Below are 5,101 nucleotides of genomic sequence, written 5' to 3' on the forward strand. Positions count from 1 at the left end.
TTTTTTTTTTTTTTTTGCAATGGCTTTTAAACTTTAAAAAGGTAGCTGTTTAATTGTATAACTTATAAAGAAATACTTATTTTGTATTTTTACCATGTACAGATTTTTATATATGTATATATGTATCAAATGAACAAATGCCAAATAAAAAGTAGAATGGATGAAATCAATGGTCAACTGATGTCATTAATTCACAGAATGGTAGAGCTGAAAGGAATGGAGCTATTCTAGCCCCAGGGCTGGGTTTCACAGGAGGTAAGCTGAGGTTCAAGAGGTGCAGCCACTTGTCCAAAGCCACCCAGCTAGTAAGTAGCCATGCTGGAACTAGAAACCATCTGATTCTCAGGCCAGTGCCTTTTCTGCTTTCCTGTATCTTAAAGTAACCATATTTGCTATGTTACAAGTAAAGGAGCTCCAGAGTGATACCAAAAGTTGAATTTGCAATAAGCCACCTCCTCTCCGCTAAGGACTGAAATGATGGGCTAGGAGAAATTCATGCAAGTCAGTCTACGTGGCTCAAGTTTGTAATAGTTTTTCTTTTCCTCCTTGAAGGCATTTTTCCTGGTCCTCAGGGAAGCTTCAGAACTGGTCTTGACTCATTCCTTCTGTGTATGACCTGATTTTATCAGGAATGTCATCTACAGGCCTGACATGGGAGCCCAGATATTGACTCTGGGGTCTGCATATGAAACAAAAGTTCTTTAATGACTAGTTTTCAGCAGGAATGATTTCTTTAACCAGCAAGCTAGGGAGTAAAGAACATCAGGTTAGATCCTGGCAGGGACTTTTGTGCCCTTGAGAGTTTGGTCTCTGCCGCATCAGCCACACACACCCATGTTTCTTTGCAATCCTAATCCAAACTCATGGTAGTTTGTATTATATTTGAAATTTGAATACATTTTATGTTAACCCTATTTTCAAATAACTCAAACCACCTCCATGCTAAGACGCCCTGCTGGGCTTGTTCTTGATGTTGGTGATCACTTTTCATTATTGTTATACACGATGTTGTGAAGTTGAAGAAAATAATTGTTCTTTCATAATCATAATTCAAAAAACCTCCCGCATTTCCCCATCAACAGACACAAAAGTGTTCAGCATGGTCAGCATTCAACCCAAGTTAGTGCTTTCCTTTCAGATAGGACTCTGAAGGATTCAGGCTGTTTTCTATCTCTCTGCTGTTGCCTGAATGTCCAACATGAGAGCCTGACCGTAAGCCTGACCTGGCCTACCTTTCCCTTTCTGCCAGCTCAAAAATTCTTTCTTATAGTCAAGAATCACATTCAGGCACAGGTGCACATTAGTGTCTACATCTGGAGTCAAAGCACTCTGAAGGCATAACCATGTTCATTGCAGTATTATTCACAATAGCCAGGAGGTGGAAACAATCCAAAGGTCCACGAGTGGGTAGATGAATGGATACATACAATGTGATATATACATACAATGGAATATTATTCGGCCTTAAAAAAGAAAGACATCCTGTCACATGCTACAACGTGGGTGAACCTTGAAGACATTACATGAAGTGAAATAAACCAGTTACAAAAAGACAAACTGTGCATGATTCCACTCGTATGAAGTATCTAAAGTAGTCAAACTCAGAGAAACAGTAGAATTGTGGTTCCAGGGGCTGGAGGAGGGGGAAATAGAAAGTTGTTTGTTGTTCAATGAATATAGAGTTTCACTCTTACAAGATGAAAAAGTTCTAGAGATTTGTTGCACAGCAATGTGAATATAGTTAGCACTACTCAACTGCACACTAAAAAATGATTAAGGTAGTACATTTTACGTTATGTGCATTTTTTACCACAATGCTAAGTTAAAAATTTGTTTTATTAGAAAAATAACTCACATGCTAGAAGAATTGAAAATCTAGCAACCATCAGCGTTATGGCAGGCAAGTGAAAAATGTGAGATAAGCAATATTATAAGACAATGTAGAAGTCAAAGCACTGAAGATATACATACAGTGCTTTTTAAAATCAATAAAATGTAGAAAAGGAAAAAATACTTGAGTTTTTTTGTTTGTTTGCTTTTCGGTTTTGTTTTTTGTTTTTGAGATGGAGTCTCACTCTGTTGCCCAGGCTGGAATGTAGTGGCATGATCTCGGCTCACTGCAACCTCTGCCTCCCAGGTTCAAGTGATTCTCCTGCCTCAGCCTCCCAAGTAGCTAGGACTACAGGCCCGTGCCACCATGCCCGGCTTATTTTTGTATTTTTAGTAGAGACAGGGTTTCACCATATCTGTCTCTTATACACATCTAGATGTGTATAAGAGACAGGGGAAAAGGTAACTTTTGACATAATTTCTTTCTTAATTAGTTACATTCAGGCTTTTTTTTGGTTTGGTTTTGTTTTGTTTTGTGTATTTCTCCGTTCCATGTATATTTTATATATTTCTCCGGCTCAGAAAAGCTCTGATACGTCATTTTCAATTTTTTTTAGTATTTTTAGAAGTATATAGTACAGCTGTGGATTGAGAAAATGAGTCTAATTTCCTTTTTTTTTTTTTTAGACAGAGTCTTGCTTTGGCGTCAAGCTGGAGTGCAGTGGCGCAATCTTGGCTCACTGCAACCTCCACCTCCTGGGTTCAAGCGATTCTTCTGTGTCAGCCTCCCTAGTAGCTGGGACCACAGGTTCATGCCACCATGCCCGGCTAATTTTTGTATTTCTAGTAGAGATGGGGTTTCACCATGTTGGCCAGGATGGTCTGTATTTCTTGACCTCTTGATCCACCCACTTCGACCTCCCAAAGTGCTGGGGTTACAGGTGTGAGACACCGCACCTGGACTGCTAATCTCCTTTTTAAAAGCCAACAATTCATCCTTAAATATGAGAAAGATACAGTCATCCCTTGGTATCCATGGGGGATTGGGCCTGGTACCTCCTACAGATACCAAAATCCACAGATGCTGAAGTCCATGGTATAAAATGGTGTAGTATTTGCATATAACCTCTGCACATCCTCCTGTATATTTTATATCATCTCTGGATTACTTACAATACCCAATACAATGTAAATGCTATGCAAATAGTTGTTATGCTTTTTTTTTTTTTTTGAGATAGAGTCTTGCTCTGTTTCGCAGGCTGGAGTGTGGTGGCGTGATCTCAGATCACTGCAGCCTCCACCTCCCAGTCTTAAGTGATCCTCCCACATTAGCCTCCCTAGTAGCTGGGATTACAGGCACATGCCACCATGCCAGGCTAATTTTTTTGTTTATTTTTTTGTAGAGATGGGGTCTCACCAGCCCAGGCTGGTCTCAAACTCCTGGGCTCAAGAAACCCTCCCACCTTAGCCTCCCAAAGTGCTGGGATTACAGGCATGAGCCACCGTGCCCAGCCTTGTCATCTTGTATTGTTTAGGGAATAATGATAAGAGAAAAAGTCTGTACGTGTTGAGTACAAACCATTTCTTTTCAAGTATTTTTGATCCATAGTTAGTTGAATTCATGGATGCAAAACCCATGGATACGGAGGGCCAACTGTATATGACAAATGAATTTTCTTTCACTTTGAAATAAAACGTAAAATTCTAAAATTATAGCAGTGTTTGGTAAAACCTTGAAGTGTAGAACGTTTTCAAAGAATTTTTAAAATACTGTATTATTGCTAAACAAGACAACAAAGTGCACTTCTTGTGTCTCTGCATAGACTCAAAGGAAACTTGGGAATTTCAAAATAACAATTGGTTGAATAACAAGGTTACAGGTGTTGTAGCAGGTATAACAAGAAGGCAAACAAGAGCACAGTAGAAGTGCTGAGGGAAACAATGAAGTTAATTCCTAGAAATGCATACAAATCTACATCTACTTCCTTAGAAAATTCTAGGAAACACAAGAAAATACAAGCAAACATTCCATTTGCAGCCATCAGAGGGGGAGAGGGGGATATTATCACACATGTAGCCTCTGGAAAACTCCACCATACAATTGCAGAAGGGTCTTAGGGACTTACAGGGATCCTCACATCCCACTATGAGAACCACTTCTCTACACATATAAACTACTTTATTGTAGTGAGAGATGGGAGAAATCTATTAGGCCAAGTTCCTACCACCCCACCTAAAAACTCAACTGCAACCACACCTGTGCCTTTTACAGGTTTTCAAGCCACTCTCCCTTCTCGCAAGTCTTCCTTTCTATAACCCCTTCTCTACCCACGTTCAGCCTGTCTTTCTCACTGGCAACTTCTCACCAACGTTAACCATCCCTTACCTGAAATATACCTCAAGGTGTCTAAGCCTCATCCTTGGACTCCTCAATCTCTGTCTTTTTCTTAAATGTTAATGTACCTCAATGTTCTATCTTTAGTCCTTGCTCCTTCTTTCTCTACAAGCTACCTGGGTGATCTGCTCCTCTCCAGTTTCAATTGGCACCTGTATGATGCAGAACCCCAATCTGCCACTCAAAGTTCTCTCTTCTTGTTATGGTAGGTAGCTAGTCAGACATAAGCAGGACAGAAGAGGGGCTCCCCACAACCCATCAGGAATGTGAAGTGACCATCAGGTGATGGTCAGGTGGTGTTAAACTCTCTAAAATAATTGATCATAGTCAGCACCAGGGAAAGGCAGTCTCCCAAGAGACAGAAAAAACCCAAAAGTGGTCATCTGCAGCTTTCTGATAAGATCCCAGGAGTTGGGTGAGTGGGCTCAAGCATATGCATTAAGAGGCAAAATGGCGGAGTTTAACTGGTGTATGGCCTTCCTCTAGGAATGCTAGACCGGCAAGGGAAGAACACCTCAAGTGAGCATGTGTACAACTCCAACAAACACACTATACATGTGGCCCCTGCCAAGTGCTGGTGGGCCACTGCACATGGGGATAGCCTACCCCAAGGGAAGAATCAGGGGAGAAGGGATACAAGACATCAGAATTATGCCAACGTATAAAACCCCAAGCCAAAGGTCAAACAGTGCACTTGACCTTTGAAGTCGCCTGCTTGGCCTTCTCGCAAGTGTACTTTCCTGCCTTTCATTCCTGCGCCTAAGCTTCCTAATAAACTTTCACTTCTCCTCTAAAACTTGCCTCAGTCTCTCACACTGCCTTATGCTCTCAGTCGAATTCCTTTTTCTGAGGAGGCAAGAATTGAGGTTGCTGCAG

This window comes from Mandrillus leucophaeus, unplaced genomic scaffold (genome assembly GCF_000951045.1).
Source record: "Mandrillus leucophaeus isolate KB7577 unplaced genomic scaffold, Mleu.le_1.0 Scaffold723, whole genome shotgun sequence".
NCBI classification, from domain to species: Eukaryota; Metazoa; Chordata; class Mammalia; order Primates; family Cercopithecidae; genus Mandrillus; species Mandrillus leucophaeus.